This window comes from Vicia villosa, linkage group LG1, assembly GCF_029867415.1.
Source record: "Vicia villosa cultivar HV-30 ecotype Madison, WI linkage group LG1, Vvil1.0, whole genome shotgun sequence".
Classification (NCBI taxonomy): Eukaryota; Viridiplantae; Streptophyta; class Magnoliopsida; order Fabales; family Fabaceae; genus Vicia; species Vicia villosa.
In genome coordinates this window covers 153,555,241-153,576,729 of record NC_081180.1, presented here as the reverse complement: position 1 = coordinate 153,576,729, position 21,489 = coordinate 153,555,241, and the positions used below count along the sequence as shown (strand labels likewise).

The 21,489-nt window shown below is 29.8% G+C and overlaps 2 long non-coding RNA genes across 3 annotated transcripts; both read left to right on the top strand.

The window, feature by feature from the left end:
• Positions 1-15,307: 15,307 nt before the first annotated feature.
• On the top strand, positions 15,308-16,718 carry LOC131619234 (uncharacterized). 2 transcript variants are annotated; one of them, XR_009288935.1, is made up of 5 exons: positions 15,308-15,678; positions 15,820-15,950; positions 16,047-16,093; positions 16,191-16,259; positions 16,417-16,718. It is a non-coding gene; the product is annotated as an uncharacterized LOC131619234 (long non-coding RNA). The 2 variants fall into 2 exon arrangements; XR_009288934.1 differs by having other exon boundaries at positions 15,308-15,950.
• A 1,458-nt stretch (positions 16,719-18,176) lies between these two features.
• On the top strand, positions 18,177-18,905 carry LOC131619231 (uncharacterized). The gene is made up of 3 exons (XR_009288933.1): positions 18,177-18,438; positions 18,536-18,633; positions 18,781-18,905. It is a non-coding gene; the product is annotated as an uncharacterized LOC131619231 (long non-coding RNA).
• The last annotated feature ends 2,584 nt before the right edge of the window (positions 18,906-21,489 follow it).

Below are 21,489 nucleotides of genomic sequence, written 5' to 3'. Positions count from 1 at the left end.
TAAAGTATGTGAGTTTGTGAATTAGTGAAAGCATGAAGTGTATAGCAATATTAATACTTGCGATGTGATGACTATATATGCCCGGATCCTAATATACAATTTATCATGCGCTCACTTATATGATTTGATATCTCACCCTTTTCTCTTGTTCGCCGTTGCCTTTATATTGGTAACGTGCAGGTGTTCGAGTATGAAGATTTAGTTGTTGTTAATCGAGTCGGTTGTCGCTCTGATACGTAGCACTCGGGGGGATGATTTATGATGTTTATGATTATTGTTGTTTATTATTTTATCTGAGCTGAATAAGATGTTATTAAATTTAAAGATTGAGAACTTTGATTCCTTCTTGTTCTAATGAAAGAAGTTGTTCTGTTTTGAAAAGTATTATATGTTGAGTATTTGTTGATTGATTAAAGAAAGTGCTACGTATCCGCTAAATGTGATGATGTGATTTATTGTTAGATGAATATGTGACGCCTCATTTGTTTGTTGAGAAATTTTTAAATACTCTGATATTTTCTGCATTATAATTGCCAGGTAGAAATGGGGTGTTACACTTGGCGCATGTTATGCTTTTATTTACTTTCGGAAGAAAGTATTAGTTTAAAAACATTAGTCTCAAACTCTAGTGCTATTGACGCGTGTTATATTTTAAAAACCACATATGTTTTGTTCTCACTCACCAATTTAAGTCATGAAATACTTTTTGAAAACCAACAAGTTCTTATTAATCCTAAAGTGATGTCGTTGTGTTTAGAAATTAATGTTCAATTTTTACTATCTGGCACGAGCCTCACATCGTCGCACTGTTGGCTTAAAGCCTTATTGTTTTCTCTCTCGCCCAAAACCTTTATTTTTAATCTTAATTAAAAATCGGAACTAGAGAAACAATTTGTATGAAAAAACGCGTCAAATCAATACCGAGTCCTATCAGAACGTCGATCCTCACTTTCCAGACTCAATGAAATTAGTTGGACAAAATTTCACAACCAAATAAACAATTATTAGTTTTTAAATTAAATAAATATATACTAAGCTGTTTAAAATAATTAAAAGCTTAAAGCAATAATAGTGACAGAATTTGTAAAGCAGAATGTAAATGGAAAAAAGTAAAGGCAAGACTATAAATTGCAATAAAAGTTAACGAACCTCTCAAAAAAAAGCTGGAAAGTAAATTGAAGACAATATTGGTTATCCAAGCAAGTTACAATGGTAGAAACTCAAGTTATAGAACTAATGGTGCGGTAGTCCCTCAATGTGAGAAACTACTACTTCTTAAAACTGAATATATGCTTAAAACTAAACTCCTTAAAATTGTACAAAACTTGGATATCAAAATACTAAAACTAAGATCTATTTATAAAGTTCCAACTACTGAAAAGGTGAGTCAAATCCTGTAGAAATCGCTGGAGAAAAATATGGGAAGTGGGAGAAGCTCGTTCGTTGGAAAAAAAGTGAGTCAAGTGATCGTTAAATCTTTTCTTGAATAAATGCTAAAACATCTTAAGCATATAAAACCACAGGTGGTCCACTAATCCGACTCGTGCATAGAGGCATGCGCACTGGCCATGCAAGATTTTAACCCCATGAATTTGAAAGGAGATATTAGGTTATATAATAGATGAATGTTTCAATGTAGTAATGAAAGGTTTATTGGAAAGTGTAGATGCATAGGTTCCAAAAAGACTCTACATATATTCTTTAAGCGTGCAAGTAGGGTAATTATTAGCAGCCTACTGAAATATAATTAAAATAATCTATGATAATATATTTTAGATAATTATTACCACTAAATATATTATTACCAATAAAATGGTGACACATCAGCCCGCATTAAATGCCAAATGAATAAGAATGAGTTATTTTGTAAAATGTCGAATTTACCCATGGAATAAGATCAATTAAAATTATTTTGTTAGAGGGCTTGTGTTGTCTTTTCTAGGTACTTTACTTTTTATATATTAGGCTAAATTACGGTTTTTGTCCCCCTATTTGTCCCGACTCACGGAAATAGTTCCCCTATTTTTTTTAAACAGTTTTGCTCCCCTTTTCCCACTTTTGCTTCAAAAAATATTGAGTTGTCATCTATTTTAATACGTGGCATTTTATTTGGTAATGTGGCATGAGATATATTTATTTTTTATTCATTAATAAAATTATGACTTTATTATATAATATTAAAGTAATATAATGAAATAACAGTAATCAGAAATCCATAAAACAAATTGACGAACCCAAGAGATATCTCACCTTCAGAAGATGAGATTGACGAACCCGAAAACATGAAACCAACCGCAAATCCCTAAAACGAAGCCCTAATTTCAACATCAGTGGAAGTGAAGCTGTTTTTTACGGTCCAAATCTTTCATCAGTGGAAGCCCGATACGAATCCCTAATTTCTAGAGCAGTGAAATGTCGTTCTCTTGTCTACCCTCGTCTTGGACTAAGGAGGATCCAAAATTTTGTTCAAGGCATGTTGAATCTTCCCACTCATAACTATGATATTGTTTAATTTTGTCGAAATGAGTATTTTATGATGTTGAAGTAAGAAATTGTTCGAAGTTGAAGAATACTGAGTATTTTATGATTCTGACCTGAGTATGTATTTTCATATGGGTGTTGTGTAGGCCAGCTAAGACAAATTTTGTTAAAATTAGAATTAATCATGGAGGGAATTTGATTCACTATCCTTGCAAGCTATATGTAGATGGAAAGGTTGATGAAATTAATTGTGAATGGGATGTCGATTTTATGTCATATATGGAGATTCTCAAAGTTATCAAGTCGTTGGGTTATGTAAGAATCAAATGTATGTGGTACCACAATCCAAAGTTTTCTCTTGAGCGTGGGCTTAGAACTTTTAACAATGATACAAACATTTTGAAATTTGGGGAAGACATGACAGGTTATGAATGTGCTGATATTTATGTTAAGCATATGGCAGATGAACCCACTGTTATAACTGAAGATGAAGTGAGGGAGTTTGTTGAAGCTCACCAAAAAACTATAAAGATTGACTCAGATGATGAAGTGCATGGTGAGGATAAGGACGAAGACCTTGGTGGGGATACGGAAGATGTCCAAGTTGAGGATAGGGCAGAAGTTCAAGAAGAAGTCAGCGAGGAAGATGAAGACTTTGTGATGGATGGTAATGATGATTTAGATGATAGTGAATTTGAAGGCTTGGACGAAGATGATTGGGATTGGACACACGAAGTACCTAGTCATACATTTATGCAAGAAGCCAATGATGCAAACAATGAGTCTTTAGGCGTAGAACCAACAACAGTAGCTGATTTTGAGGAAGGCCATGATGTTGACTCGGAGGACCTTGATACTCCTTAAGAAAGTGAAGATGAATGTGATGAACATAGGTTTCCCAACTTTAAAATGCCTGATTGTGGTGATAAAGTGAGATTTGAGATTGGAATGACATTCGCCACAAAACAGTTTGTTAGAGATGTTGTGAAGACATGTTGTAGGACTGCCAAGAATAGACAAGCTAAAACTGAGTGGCTAGCTAAGAAGTTTATACCAATCCTTAGACATACACCTGAGATGAGGCCAAAAGGATTGATTGCAGAGTCATTTTAGAAATGGGGTGTGAAGCTCTCCTCTGCTCAAGCATATAGGGCCAAAACAAAGGCATTAGAACTAATTCAAGGTGTTGAGACAGAGCAATACTCTAAGTTGGGGAATTATGTTGAGGAACTGAGGAGATCTAATCCTAATAATACAGTGATTATTAAGTGTGGTGTTTCTTATAAAGGACCTGTTTTCGAGAGAATATATGTGTGTATTGAGGCGTGCAAAGCTGCATTTGCTTATACATGCAGACCTTTAATTGGTCTAGATGCATGTTTCTTGAAGGGTGAGTTTGGTGGTCAACTAATGACAGCAGTAGGACAAGATGGAAATAATCAGATTTACCCGATTGCATATGATGTGGTTGAAGCGGAGACAAGAGACTCATGGCAATGGTTCTTAGATTTATTACTAGAAGATCTGAATAATTTGTTACAAAGGTCATATGGATTCATTTCAGACCAACAGAAGGTATCAAATTTTTGTACATTTTGTGTTTGTTAATTATGTGTATCATATGCTAAAAAAATTTGTACATTTTGTGTATGTTATTAACTATTCTATGTTCGTGTAGGGGTTGGTACCAGCTATTGCTGACTTGGGACCAAATGTAGAACATAGGCTGTGTGTTAAAACATTTGTACGGAAATTGGAAAAAGAAGTATCCAGGCGGACACATGAAATAACTACTTTGGCAGGCATCTAGGGCAACAATTGTGTCGGATTGGGAAAGGGCCATGCAAAAGATAAAGGATATAAACAAGGATGCATGAAAAGACATGATGGAAATAAGACCTTCCATGTGGACAAGGTCTGCATACCACACGAACATTCATTGTGATTTGCAGGTGAATAACATGTGTGAGCGCGTTCAACATGGCTATATTAGAGTATAGAGATATGCAGGTTATTACTTTACTTGAAGGTTTGAAGCATTATATCACAGTTAGGATTGTAAAACAAAAGAATCTTATGAGCCGGTTTAGAAACACACTTTGTCCGAGTGTTGAACAGATAATAGAGAGGTTAAAGCGCGTAGCTGGAGGTTGGACACCGACTTGACATGGAGATGATGCATTCAACCATTTCAGTGTCACAAATGGGGTTGACACTTATGAGGTGAACTTGCAACGATTTTACTGTGCTTGTCGTAAATGGGCGTTGAGTGGCACTCCTTGTGTCCATGCCATGGTTTGTATTTTACACAACAAGGTTGAAGTTGAATCGTATGTCTCGAAATATTACAGGTATTATACTGATATGCTTAGACTGGTATTGATTGTGAACTGATATTATAGGTATTATACTGATATGCTTAGACAACAAATATGTGGCATGCATTGTGAACTGATAATATTGCTGGTATTGTTTATACTGATATTGAACTAATATATGGAACTGATATGCTTATACTATATTGAACTAATATACTGCTGGTATTGTTTATACTATATTATAGCTACTATATTATGCTAATACTATATTGAACTGATATGCTTATATGAAACTATTATGCTAATCCGTGGCAGAATACTATATTAAACTAATTCGTGGCAGAATACTAATTGTATAAGAATACTGAGCTAATTATGGAACTATATTAAACTAATTGAATTGATATATTATGCTATGGACTATACTATGGAACTATTATGCTTATGCTATGGATTGTTATTACTGCTACTATATTATGGAACTATTATGCTTATGCTATGGACTGATATTGTTTAATTGATGTGAACAGAAAAACAAGTTTCATGGCAACATATTCTTACATTGTTCTACCATCCAATGGTCCAAGACTTTGGCCAATAGCTGAAGGGGAACCAATTAATCCACCGGTCATGAGAAAAGCCCCCAGTAGACCCAAGAAGAAAAGAAACAAAGCTAATGATGAACCCACTTCAAGCAATATGTTGCCGAGGAATTTGACAACAGTTAAATGCAAAAGTTGTGGGAATTTTTGGCACAATTTAAGAACATGCAAAGGCAAGACTGCGACGGATCGACAATTACCCAAAGGAAGTAACAAGACAAAGAAACAAAATAAAACATTAAACAAAGGAGGAAACAAGACCAAGAAACAAAAGAAAGCATCAACCACCGAAGCACCTACCGTTTTGACGCAAGGATCTCAAGCGCCACAAACACAAGAAACAAGTAGATAGGAATTATGTACTAAGTAGTTCTTTGTGTGTAATCCTTTTGGGCAATGTACTAAGTAGATAGGAATTATGTACTTGCAGTGGACCAAAATGTTTTTGGCAATTTTTTGAATATGTACTGGATCCATACATGATCTTTAATGTCATTTGATTAAGCTTTGAGGTCTAAAATTTATACTGATATTCACAATATTTTTATCACATTTTGTTCACAGTTTGGTAAAAACCAATGGATTTAACAAAGTTTGGTCATGATAGGGGCTGTTTGATCAATATTTTGGTCAAAGTTTTATCAATGTTTATGTCACAAGCTGTCACAAGTAATTATACAAGTTTGAACCAGTTTAAACCATGAGGGACTGTACTGTAAGCAGATGAGAAGAAATTATCAAATTCATACACAGGGGCTGTACCAATTTGAACCAAATGCATACACAAGAAATTAAACAGTTTGAACAAAGTTATTCCATTAATATTATGAGGTTATCACAATACAATCTCATTAAACACTACATTAACATTAAACCGATACTAGTTTTAACATTAGACCTAATATTACACTAACATTACATTAGCCAACCACTACTTTTATGCTCAACAAAGAAATCAGAACCCAGGACAAAATTAATAATATAACTAAAAACTTGACTTTCTTTTTCAACATGTCATCTGTCTTCTTCACCACAACATCAATCTTCTTCAAATCATTAACTTTTTTCATTAATGAATGAATGACCTCATTTGAACGTTCCGTCAATTGCTCATCAAACCACTCAAAAAATGCGCAGCCTTTCCTTCCCTGTAACTAGGTAACCCACGAACATTTATCAGTGATTGAGAAGATGAGAAGAGTGAAACTAACATTAAAACATTAGGGATTTTTCAATACCTTGTATAACCCACAACCATTGAACCTTCGACCTGGATTATGTGATGTCCAAGCAGTGACAAGTGGTGAGTCCAACCCACAATAACATTGCATCTTCTTCGTCCTAGAATGAGAGAGATTGCTTGCGATGCTAAATGATTCAGATGCCATTAAATGAGTTATGAAGCAAGATGGTGCAGTGGAACGTCAATGGATATGGGGAATTTTTTACGTGAGAAGTTACAGTGGAACCCTAGAAACCAATTTCACGATGAGGGAGATGTTTCTCCTTTAAATAAACTAAAATCTCATAAAATAAAAATTATTTAATTTTAATTATAATATGACATGGACACACAAAAACAAAAATAAAATGCCACGTATTAAAATAGATGACAACTCAGCGTTTTTTGGAGCGAAAGTGGGAAAAGGGGACCAAAATTGTTTTAAAAAAATAGGGGGACTATTTTCGTGAGTTGAGACAAATAGGGGGACCAAAACTGTAATTTAGCCTATATATTATAATAGATTCATATTTGATAGTTAAAATTTGAGGATTCCTCTTATTTGTATAGAAATTAAATATATAATTAATAATATTTTTAAAATAAAGGATAAAAATTGAATAAAAAAGTTATAATGCATTATGTTCCGTCCAATATCCAAACAGTGGAATGAGATATTAGTTCCGCTCCATCGTAAAATATCCAAACAATGGAATGAAATTTATGTTCGGTTCTATTCGGCTCCATTATTTTCCATTCCGCTCCATTTTGTTCCGTTAGTTTTAAACTATCCAAACATAGCCTAAGACAAGGTATGGACATTGTTTTTCTTTTAAAATTAGCTAAAGGTTGTAACTTTTCAAAAACAAAAACTTTCATGTTAAGGATCAAAGGAGTTGTCAAAGAATCACACACTCGTAAGGTACACTTTATGGTCACCTAGTTTTTTACCCAATAAACAATCAATGCCTTGATCATAACTATTACATCATATACATTAAGTTGTTGTGAACCTTGTTGTTACTTACGACAAAATTCAATATCAATTTGTGAGGCAAAGAAAAGTAGCAACCAACATAAATGGTCTACAGCAATAATAATTCCTACACAGATAATATAACCGAATAAGACGAGAAAAAGACGAAGGTTTGTTTACCCAATTTGATCAAACGATCTATTCTGGGAAAGAGAGGGCAGCTCTCCAATTCACTATACTCAGAAAGTTGTTACAAGAGATTACATATGAGTTACAAGAAAATAGTCTTCATAGTTCCCAAAGAACAAACCATGTTTTCTACTCAAGTGTTTCTCAACCTCTCTAACTCTCAATATAAGAATCACTCAAATTCAAGGTGTTTAGAAATATTTCCCAATCACCTTAGATAACTCCAAAAGGTTTCCCAAAAACCTTTGCCTTTCTAAGTTTTCTCTTGGAATTTCCAAAACATTTATTCTCCCTTGTTGTTGTAAGCTCTAAGATTGTCACACTCTAATAATAGAAGAGATACATATTTATAATAGCCAAAATCCAACAAATCCCAAAACACATCTCCTTAATTGTTAGAATTAAAAGATATTATTATAATCTCATACAATATCTCTCAAATATTATAAATATATTACAATATCTAGACTACTATAAATATATATCTTATAATATCTTTTAGAATATCATAAATATATATTTTATAATATCTTTTTAGAGTATTATAAATATCTTATAATTTTTTATATTAATTCATATGATCTCTAAATTAATACAAAATATTATAACATTAATGAATGGATCAATGAGCCGAACCGACGAACCCGATACTCGTAAATCGCTCGAACTAAATTATTTTTCGGTTTTCTAATTTTTGGCAATTTCAAAATATGTTTTCTTTCTCTTCATTAAAAAGGTTTTTAAGACATACTTTAACAAAAGTAATAGCAAGAATTATCAAAATCAACATAGTTAGTAGAATGCATGTCTACGCTAATTCATTTATGTAAAACATGATGTATGCATTCATCTCACTTGGTCCAGGGTGGGTACGGAACTTTCCCTCCTAACCTCATAAAAATTCCTGATTGTACGTCACTGTACAGCCTAATAAAAATCCGGGATGTAATATATATATATATATATATATATATATATATATATATATATATATATATATATATATATATATATATATATATATATATATATATATATATATATATGAAAAACATAAGGTATACATTATGTGAAATGCATATGTAAATCACTCAAAAATATTGTTTTCATACACATATCAATCAAAACTTATTTTCCTCACATGTTATCCTCGTTCTATCTGCTTTCAGCTTTGACTTTATGTCTTTGGAAGTTTAGTTCTCCACAATTCATAGTCAGATTTTTTTTAGCAACTAGTCGAATCATCTAATATTCTAATTGACCATCTCCACATCATGTTTAGTTTTGGTGCCCAATTTACACACGTTTGATTCCTTCAACATTCTAGGTTCAAACCATATGAATTAATACTTAGTCAGGCTAAACGAATTTCAAAAACAAGTACTTCAGGCAAGGAAGGTTTCCTACTATATATACGTATGTGCGTTCCAAAACATATCATTCATGTCCTCAGATCTCAGTGCTTAATATCAAATAAACTTTTACGTCCAAATTAAAGATCTCAATACCGATCATGAGCATGGCTTTATCTTATAACACCAGGATGATCCTTTTTACAGTTTTAATGATCATTTTCTTTGTTCTGGTCGTTTCTTCCCAACTGGGAGTCGATTGTAGGCTTTTGCAAGATGAACTATTGATGGCGGGGAAATTTGATGAGCTTTATTTGCAGTCCCTTCCACGTGATCCGATGCCATCAACACCTGATCCAATTCAACCAATTCATAGTCGCTAAGTATGTATATATATATATATATATATATATATATATATATATATATATATATATATATATATATATATATATATATATATATATATATATATATATATATATATATATATATATATATATATATATATATGTATATATATATATATATGTATATATATATATATGTATATATATATATATATATATGTATATATATATAGATATGTATATATATATATATGTATATATATATATATATATATATATATATATATATATATATATATATATATATATATATATACATATATATATATATATATACATATATATATATATATATATATATATATATATATATATATATATATATATATATATATATATATATATAAAAGTTGTATTATTTGTGCTGATTTACTTGGTAATATCATATGTTAATCTTTATGTACTTTCATATTTAATAACTCTTTGTGTTCGGTATCAGAAACACAAGTAGAGGATTTGAAAAGTAGCTCTCTATTAGCTAGGACGGGACATTTTCATAGCTCTCTTTTGCAAGATGAACTATTGATGGCGGGGAAATTTGATGAGCTTTATTTGCAGTCCCTTCCACGTGATCCGATGCCATCAACACCTGATCCAATTCAACCAATTCATAGTCGCTAAGTATGTATATATATATATATATATATATATATATATATATATATATATATATATATATATATATATATATATATATATATATATATATATATATATATATATATATATATATATATATATATATATATATATATATATATATATATATATATATATATATATATATATATATATATATATGTATATATATATATATATGTATATATATATATATATGTATATATATATATATATGTATATATATATATATATATATATATATATATATATATATGTATATATATATATATGTATATATATATATATATATATATATATATATATATATATATATATATATATATATATATATATATATATATATATATATATATATATATATATATATATATATATATATATATATATATATATATATATATATATATATAAAAGTTGTATTATTTGTGCTGATTTACTTGGTAATATCATATGTTAATCTTTATGTACTTTCATATTTAATAACTCTTTGTGTTCGGTATCAGAAACACAAGTAGAGGATTTGAAAAGTAGCTCTCTATTAGCTAGGACGGGACATTTTCATAGCTAAGTCATGTATTATTTTTCCTCAGAAAGACTCATTCATTCACATTTTGTTTTGTGAGATGTTTCGAATATAAATAAAATCCTAACCAAGTTTTCTTTTTCATGAGAAACATGACCGTTGAATTTGCTAGGGTTGTCTCAAACAAAATATGAATCTTAAAAATATGTGGGGAGCCAACTCTCACTAATTGTTTTCTTTATAAATGCTTCAACCTCTTATTTTCCCACACATCTGCAAAATCTTTCTTCAACCTTTCTTCTTCATCTTATTTAACACTCAATTCTCTTTATTAAATCTTCAAAACCTTCATCTTAAATTTTTTAAAACTAAATTTCATCCCTTGAAAATAAGTATGTTTCATTTTATATTTTTTTATGTCTAATTTATATAAGATATTTATTAATAATTTTAATTTTAATTTTTTGATTTTAGATATCATTGTTTATTTTTTAATAAGCGATTGATTATAAGATATCGCACTAGGGGTGCAACCCTTACATCGAAGATACACTAGGTTGTTTTGATACAAAGTAAAGGAAATTTATACCAATCATAGAAGTTTATCCTACTAGGAAGATCCTTGTTGCTAGCCCATCTCCAAGAAAAAAACATAATGTTTGAAATCACCTCGTCGAAGCTAAAGATGCCGTCTTCAAAAATCATATTATTTCTCATATTCCAAGTACACCAAATTAAGGCTATCCAAATTGAATTTAGGACAACTTTAATGTTGGTGTTTTTCACCTTTTGTTGGATACTCCCAAAACTCTTGAACTCCTCTAAAGAAAGCTTCGAATCATTCCCCAACCACATGAATCATTGTTATCAACTTAAGTTACTAAGGAGTTCAAATCTAAAGCGTGTTCATCTTCAAGGTATATTTTTTTTTGTCTATTTTTAAAAAAAAAAAACTAGTGTGATACCCGTGCGTTCGCACGGGTACCCGTCTGTTTCGCGCATTTGGAATGAGCTAAATAAAAGGTATTAATAAAAAAAATTGATTTAGAAGAAAAGTTAGAAAAATAATAATGTAAAAAAAATCAAATAGTAAAAATAAAAAGTAATCAAGAAAATAATATTGATATTGTTGTAAATTGAACACTATAATTAAGAGTGCATTTAAGAAATGTAGAGGTTGCATTGAAAAATAATAGGTGTAAAGAAAAAGAATGGATTATAATCCATAAAATAAATGGACTATTTCTTGAAAGACCCATATAAGTGAAGGCTGAATAAGAACAGGACCCTACATTGTTTCAACATATTAACATCACTTTCCGTTAATTTTCAATATTTTAATTAATAACTCCATGTTCCCGTTAATATTCAATAGTTTGATCAATAACTTCATGTTTCCGTTAATATACAATATTTTGATCAATAACTTCATGCTTTCGTTAAGATTCAATATTTTGATGTGTAACTTCATGTTTTCGTTAATAACTCCATGCTCCCGTTATTATTAATATTTTGATCAGTAACTTCATACTTATGTTAATATTAAATATTTTTATCAGTAACTTTATGCTCCCATTAATATTCAATATTTTGATTAGTAACTTCATGTTTTTGCTAATATTAATATTTTGATGAGTAAGTTCACGTTTCTTTTTTTGTAAATTCATGATTGCGTTATTATTAAATATTTTGATCAGTAACTTCATGATCCCGTTAATATTAATATTTTTATCAGTAACTTCATATTTCTGTTAATATTCAATATTTTTATCAGTAACTTCATGTTCCAGTTAATATTCAATATTTTGATTAGTAACTTCATGTTTCCGCTAATGTTAATATTTTGATCAGTAACTTCATGTTCTTATTAATATTCAATATTTTTATGAGTAACTTCATGTTCCCGTTATTAAATTCATGTTTTCGTTATTATTTAATATTTTGACCAGTAACTTCATGTTCCCGTTAATATTCAATATTTTGATCAGTAATTTCATATTCCCGTTAATATTCAATATTTTCATCACTAAATTCATGTTTCCGTTAATATTAATTGATTAAAATAAATTTACATATCAAATATATTATTTCATATATAAAAATATTTGAATCAATCATATAATTATTTTAGATGGTTTACTTTGTATATAAAATAAAATAGGATAGTTGAATAAAAATTATATGAAAAGATAAATATGAAGATATGAAGGAAGATTGATACGCGCATTTGTTTTCAAAATGTAATAAAGAAAGTCAAATTTAATTAACCAAAATTTTGTATTGTTTTTAAAAACGATAATAAATTGGTGTTTATAATTTTTGTATATATAAAATTTGTAAGTATTTTGATGTTCTAACTATTATGAGTCAGTGAAAAACTTTATATGTATTAATTATATAAATAATAGAAAACACAATTACGTTGTTGATAGATAGTTGTAGTCTAATGTCATATGTAATTTATTAATAATATTAATTGTGATTTATATCTCTTTATACTAAATACATTGAAAAGATTTAAATATTCTTTTTAACAAAAGAAAGATAATCACATAACAAATTACATGGGTATGGATAGGGTACTATAGTACTTGTTTCCATACCTGCAGTTTGAAAAATCTCCGTACTTGACGCCATATCCACGTGGTCACCAATGTTTGAGCCTGTTCCCGTGCCCTATAGAGGTATCTAAGTACCGATACCCATACTATTTACCAGCATTTCTAATAAAAATTCATAAACAATTATAATTTATCATGTGATTTTAAGTTTTTTTTAACAACATTAATAAAAAAATTAAAGACGTTATTGTTGAGTTAAAAAATTAGCAAAGACTTGAATTAAATTGAGTACAAATGTAATAGTGATTTATTTAATAAAATTGATATGCATATATGTATATATAATAATTTATATATATATATATATATATATATATATATATATATATATATATATATATATATATATATATATATATATATATATATATATATATATATATATATATATATATATATATATATATATATATATATATATATATATATATATATATATATATATATATATATATATATATACATTATGCGCGTATGAGGCGGGGTGGAACCTAAGGTACCCGTAATTAAATTTTATATTTATATTTATATAATAATTTAGTTTTGGTGATCATAAAATAATTATGAATTTTTTATATTAGCATATATTTTTAATGTCATTTAATTCATACATTACTTATGTTTATTTTGTAGTATCTTTTTACTTATAAATATTTATCTAATTTATTTCCCTAGTAGTAACGTAAATAATTAAAAAATAATACACTTTTCCCGTGTTACGTTTAAGTATATTTATTTTTAGACTTCAAAATAAGGCATAAAATATTGAATACATAATAAAACATGTGAAATGAATTTGATAAGTTAAATTTTTAAATTTTAATATTTTAATCATTTTATTATATAGATGATGAACCTAACCCTTTAAAGTTTGAGTTTTTTTATTTATTTTTATCATTATAAACATTTATTTCATAAATGTGAAAATATATGATATAAAAATAATATCAATTGCAAACATAAAAGTAGGATATTAATTGCAAACATAAAATTAGGATAATTGTGAAAATGTGTAACTATTTTTTAATAAAATACTAATTTCCGAAAATATGTACTCTTAAATAATAAGTTTATAATCGTGAAAATTAGTATTTTATTTAAGAGGAAAATTAGTATTTTCACTAAAATTACTATTTTACATTAGTGTGATAATAAGTTTATCCCGTGTAAATTAGTATTTTTCGAAAATTATATATTTCTCCTCTTAAATAAAATACTAATTTTTAATATAGGATAAAATATGTACTCTTTTATTTTATTATAATCACTCGTAATATCAATAGTTTTAATTTATTTATTAATTTTTCAATAGTATTATTTGTATCATAATATTATTGAAATTATTAGTTATTTATTTATTAATCTTTCAATAATATTATTTATATCATAATATTATTTAAACGGTAAATGTTAAATGAGGCATAATAGACATCGCATTGGTAATAGTTCTTTATATTATTGGGTAAGGTTGTCGTTAAAAATATGTTTTTTTATAAGTTTTTTTAAGAAAGATTTATAAAATCATATTAGTTGTGTGAGTTTTTATAAAAAAGTTAGAAAAAAATTTATTTAATAATTTAAAATTTATTTATTACGGTAAGTGTGCCAAATATTTTTAGTATGGATTGTGTCTATTAATAAATCATTTATAATAATTAGATTAAAATTTATAGTATCAAAGGTTAAGAAAGACTGTAACTATTAATCATAGATAATAATATTTCTATAAGAGTTCTTTGGCAAGTGAGACATGTGGCACTCTATGGTGCTTTGTTACACTTTTTCAAATTTTCTAAACATTCTATTAATGGAAAGTTATTCTCAATTCAATTAATATTATTATTTTTTATTCAATTAATTATTTTATTAAATGAATAAATGCATTTGTCTTAATGAGTGAGAAGCTGAAACATCATTTTTTCTTTGAAGGGTTACACGATAAACATGAATATTTGGGGAAGAGCAAATAAATTGATAAGAAAGTGAAACGCTCGAGGTATCGTATCTCAATACAAATTCAAAACTCAAAACGCTTTCACTCCAACTTCAATTTCATCATGTTCGGAAACAACACATGCAGCGGCGGCGCTCCATTTTCTCTCTCAGTCGTGTTCTCTGCCGTCTCAACCTCGCGTCCATTACAAACCCGACGGCCGAAGAACTCATACGAGTTCTCTTCTCCGACGAACTCTCGGTCTCAATGTCTTCTTCTCCTCTTTTCGATTTCTAATTCGTTGTTTGTTGGTTTGATGATGATGGTGATACGGAATCGGTGATTTGTGTTGTTGTATTGTGTGTTTCTGTCCAAGCTTGATTCGGTGAAAGTGCAATGATGATGATGGGTAATGTTTGTTTTAGGGTTAGATCTGTGTATTTGTTCATCTCCATGGTTGTTTTCATAAATCTAATTAGTTTATTGTTATGTTTGAGGGTTTATTTCTGATTTTTATTCTTTTGTTACTTATGGTTAATGTTTGTTTCAGGTTTAGATCTGTGTATTTGTTCATCTCCACGACTGTTTTTATAAATCAAATTATTTCATCCCTTTTCTCTGCTATATATTGAATCAAATTAAGGCTACATCATATAGGATTTCATCTCAGTAGCCAGAAAGGTTTGTGAATGGTAAAATTAAATTATGTGGTTTTTGACATTTGATAAAGGGTTTGGGTTTGTGGTTGATTTGATGATTTGGAGGTTTGTTTTTCAGGATTTAGACTTGATCGGGTTTTACCGCTGACTTTTGAATCTAACAGGGTATGACCGAGTTTTTCTTATCTAAATATGATCATTTGAAATTTGAATTCGGTTTATTGTTTTCTCTTTTAATTCTTATGTTTGCAGATATTTGCAGAGGATGAAGTGAAAGAAAGAGCAAAAAGAGATGCAGCTGCTAGCAAATGAAGGGAATACTCATGGAAAGGTGATTGGAACCGGCATTGTGTTTGAATTTTTGAATTTGTGCATACAAATATATGGTGATATCGGTTTTTAAATGCACTAAATTGAATTAGATGTATGTACATACCTTTGTTTTTCTCTAATTTGGCTTGAACTGGATTTTGTGTGTGTGTGTGTAGGATTGTGTATGAAGTGATGGCTTCTTATTGTATTGGAAGAGAATTTTAATTGTGACATGGATAAGCAGTGACTTGGTTCTGAAATTGCATATGTGCTATGACTGTTTTGGGTTGTATAATTATGCAGTATCGAAGATACACTATTGAGGAAATAGAAGAAGCGACAAAATACTTTTCCAACTCACTGAAGTTGGTGAAGTATGTTATGGACCAGTCTATAGGGCTGAATTAGTTCTCACTGCATTTGCAATAAAAGTGTTGCAACCCTGTGCAGCTCAAGGATGGTTGCAATTTCAACCAAGGTATGCAAATTATTGAATTAAATTAAATATTATTTAAATGAATCAATTAATTATTATTTGACATTTTATTCATGTAGATTGAAGTTGTGATAAGCATATGGCATCCAAACATGGTTCTTCTATTTGAAACGTGTCCGAGGTTCGGTTGCTTACCGTATGACCACATGAGTAATGGAATGTTGACGTGCTATCTAGATTTAGACATTAGCATATAGGGCAATATAAATTCTTTTTCAGGGTTTTCATGTGTTCCATATAAATATTTGAAACACTATATTTCTAGGTGGATGCAGAAAGTGTGTACTGAACTTTTATGTTTGTTGCATTTTAATAATGATTAAAGCTGAGAAAATAATTTAGCAGCAAAGTTGAGTCAACAATTGCAGCAATGCGAGGGCTTTCGGCTACTACAGCTAGCAATCAACCACAACTTACTACTTTGTTTTAACTGGCTGCTCATGAAGCTAAAAAATCAAGTACTTAGGGTTGCATTTAACAGTGGTGAGTGTTGGCTGCCATCGGTGGTTTTTTAAATCACTTCATGTATCTTGATTTATGTAAATCTATTCTCGCGTGCTTGGTTTGAAGTTTTTCAAATTTATTTTTTAATGACATACTCATGGATCATAATATGTTGTTTGCTATTCCTTTCTAGATTTTATTCTACTGCAGATCGATAGGGTGCCCACAACATCAGTGGCCCGTGAACCAGAGGCTTTTCACTATGGATATCATGTACTATAGGTAATGTTGTAGATATTGGAAACACATTGGGCTAGATGCATTGGATTTATCAAAGCCATTGAACTGCCACTTTTGCCACCGCTGGTAAAGTAAAATCAACCAGAACCACCAATAACATGTTGCAATAATTTTTTATTCGAAAAAGCTTAAGATATAGTTGTTTACCAATATACTTATTGAACGTGTGGTATGCGGTAGAGTATCAGTACTCAAGTGGTCTTTTTGTAAAATGCAGAAAAAGTCAGTTGAACGGAAAGTAGTGCTTGGAAACAATTGGACCTGGTTGTTGCAACTGGTGGTGATGGAACTCTTCCGCTGGCCCGCCATTTAATGGATGGCAAAATTCCTGTCCTTTGATTGAACTCAGATCCTACTTGGATTGATGAGGTTTATGATATACATGTAGTATTTGTTTAAATATTGATATATTGGCTTCTGAATTTAGACATTTTGTTTGAATTAATGAATTTATATCTTATTTGTAATAGGTGGAAAAATTAAGTGGTGAGTTTTGATGCTTCTAGAAGTACCGATCATCTTTCTGCTGCAACTATTGAAAACTTCGAACCAATATTCTTTCAGTTTTGATTCCATGGAGTAGCTAAAACTATTTATGTTTTATGATGCTTTAGTTCTTTCGCTTATGTACAACTTAATGAATTAATATCTTTACTATTATAGATTATATTCTTTGGAATAAGATTATGAAATTTTATATTTGCATCATTCTTTTTTACCATTGATTTGTGCCATTGATTTGTGCTTTGGTTTGGGGATTAATAGTAGTTACCTTTTTTTGTTGTTTAATGTGGAGACACCACCTCTCATTTTATTAATTTCAGAGACACTGCCCTTGAAAGTGTCAAGCAGCTGATAATGAGTTTAGAAATAAAGCTTGACTCACTTACTGCTTAGCACCATAAAGAGAAAGAGAAATAGAGACTATGCCTTTAAAATGTAGAAGAAACATGGAGAAGTAATACACACTGACAGCGGGTTAAAAGTTGTCTAAGATTTCAATTTCTTTGATATGAATTTAACATTAAAATGCTAACTTAGATTGAACTTTGCAGTCAGATACAAGACAATGAAGGTCGAAAATGATGCAGCTGCTGCAGAAGATATGCAAAAGAATTTGCAAGATCTTAAACAGAGATGTAGAATATTGAAGGTAATGTGTAAATTGTTAAACTTGTGCTTGGACTTGATTTATGCTTCTGTTAGTGTTTTTGCCCATCTTTTTTATTTGGTCGCTAAGTAATTCATCATATGTTGTTTTGATGACTTTTTTTATCAACATTGATATATTATTTTGTAGACATTGATTGAAGAAGAACCATAAAAATATCATACTCACTTCATCAATATATCAAGAAAGGGATAGAAGCTGACGGAAATCACGGAATTGAGGAACCTTACAAGAAGGTTCATGCTGCTATTCGTGCAGAATGAAAAAGTCTGGGAAGCAGCCACAAAGGAACACGAGATATATGATTTTGATGTTTGTTACTAATCTATTGATGATATGAAAATTCATTTGAATTAGTGGCAGCATATGTGCCATGTTTTCGTGATTATTATATAATAAATATATTTATTTTATTTTGTTTACTGGCTTATTTTATTTCGTTTAGGTACTGAAGAAGTTCACTTATGAAATTTTTATTAGAAAAAGGCGGTAGGTTGGCAGCCATGACTAGAAGTAATGGCAAAACAGTTTTGCATTTTACTACCAGAAGTTATGAGTTGTTGTGACTTCTATACTATCAGCTTTTTTAATTCTATTAATTTTTTTATAAAAAGACTTTTGACAGTTGTAACATCAATTTATGCATAATTTATAGGTCTGATGATATTGTCCATCAATTCGTTACATAGGTCTACTATATTATCTTTTATACGTATTGAATGAAATTTATTTATTTATTTTCTTGTTAAAATATAAGTTACTAAGATTATTTGAAATGAATTTGGTTTAAATTCTGTATTTGTTAATATATTATATGTTTAATATCATTATTAAATAATTTAAGTATTAAAAATATTAGAGTTATAGTAAAAATATTGGAGTTATAAATAGTATGATTTTCTTTTTAATATTTCACAAAAGCTAAATTTAGAAGTAAAAAATAATAAAGTTGGATCATTTGGTTTATAGAAAGAAATCATTAAATATAGTTGGATTATTTAGTTTCTATAAAAAATTATTAAATGAAGGAATTCCAAGTAGAATTGATTCTATAATTTTATATATTTTTTTTAATTCTATATTTTTATTTATTTCTTATTCATTTGATTTAGTTTTGTTAATAAATTGTAATTATTAAAAAAATAAACATAATAGATGTGTATTTGGTCTTTTGTTTTCTTTTAAAAAAAATAACCAAACATTTTTGAAATTATATCAAATTGTTTTTTAGTTATAACAATCAAATATTTAATTTAACACTGTTAGACGCTGGCCTAAGGATCTAGAGGGGGGGTGAATAGATCCAACACAGTTTTTCCGGGATTTTTACAGACTATAGCAAAAGCGGTTCTGAATCGACTTGCGTCTATTCCGGACCGCTATTGCAAAGGGTTATATGTGTTACAAAACCACAAGATATTCGAAATTCCGGATAAGGAGATATGCTATCGAATCAATACGTGTCACAACTGAATATCAATTAACTTCTAGATTGACAAACTTTGATTTACAATGCAGTAAGGTGGATTTAAGCAAATAGACAAACACTTGGTGACAATATTCAAATTGATGCTGATTCAAGATGTGGTGAATTGTGATGTTTATGCAGAACTTTTAATTCACAATTTTAACACTTGAATCATTGATCAATTTAGCAATTATACCAATTATGAGCAGAATAAAAAGAAAAGGATAAAAGTGATAAGAACACGATATTTGTTTAGGCAGTTCGTCGACCGTCCTCGCTACGACTACGTCTGCCCCCAATTCCAAATTGAAATTGGGTAATCTTTCATTAATGTTGAAAGTAGTATATACAAAGAAGATAACAAAGCGATAAACGATAAACCAATTATGTCGATCCTTTGAATCTTCTTCCCCCTTAATCTTGAACAAGATCAAGGTTATCCAAGAGCTTCACTTTGATTCCCTTCTGCAGTGTCTTGATTCCTTGAACTCCCCGTTCCTCAATCGTTACACTCATCCGAATCCTCAATGAACGCCTCTTGATAAAAACCCCCAAGAACCACCCGTCGTGGAGGACAAAACCCGCAGATTTTATTCACCAACAAACCCCACAAACCTTCACCCACTAGGAATCTTCAATTCCGTTCCATGGACGTTATCGAACTCATCACTAACCCGCAATGCAAGAATGATTATGTGTAATTGTGTTGGAGATGATGAAGAACGAAGATGAGAAGCATTTGTGTATCTTTCAGTCGTTGGTATTTTGAATAATTACCCTTGCACAATATATATATGATTGCATAACAGTTAGAACCAAGAAAAACTGATTTTTGAACTTTCTTGATCAATTAGGTCGACCACTTGTAGTGCTTAGGTCGACCTAACAGAGCTTGCAGAATTTTGCTCCCAGTTAGGTCGACTTGTTGAAGGAGTAGGTCGACCAGAATCCTCTTCTGATGCATTCTGGGGACATTTTCACAGATTAGGTCGACCTAGTTGATGTGTAGGTCGACCTAACAGGCTGGTATGTAAAATTCATCAATTTAGGTCGACCTAAATGATGTGTGGGTCGACCTAGCAGGAGTATATGAATTTTTCTCCATTTTAGGTCGACCTGGGTTGATGGTAGGTCGACCTAGCTGCTGCTTTTCTGCATTCTTCTTGTTTTGCTTGTGTTGAGTCAACCTTTAATCATGTAAACATAATGGGTTGACCTATGAGTGATCAATGCTTGCTTTTCTTTAAGTTTTCTGCTTCCGTCTTGTTGTTTGAATGCTTATTTGAGTTTGCCATGAATCAAAAACATCTTTGAGTGTAATCTTGTATTCACATACTCCCCCTTTTTGATGATGGCAAACCATTCGTCTA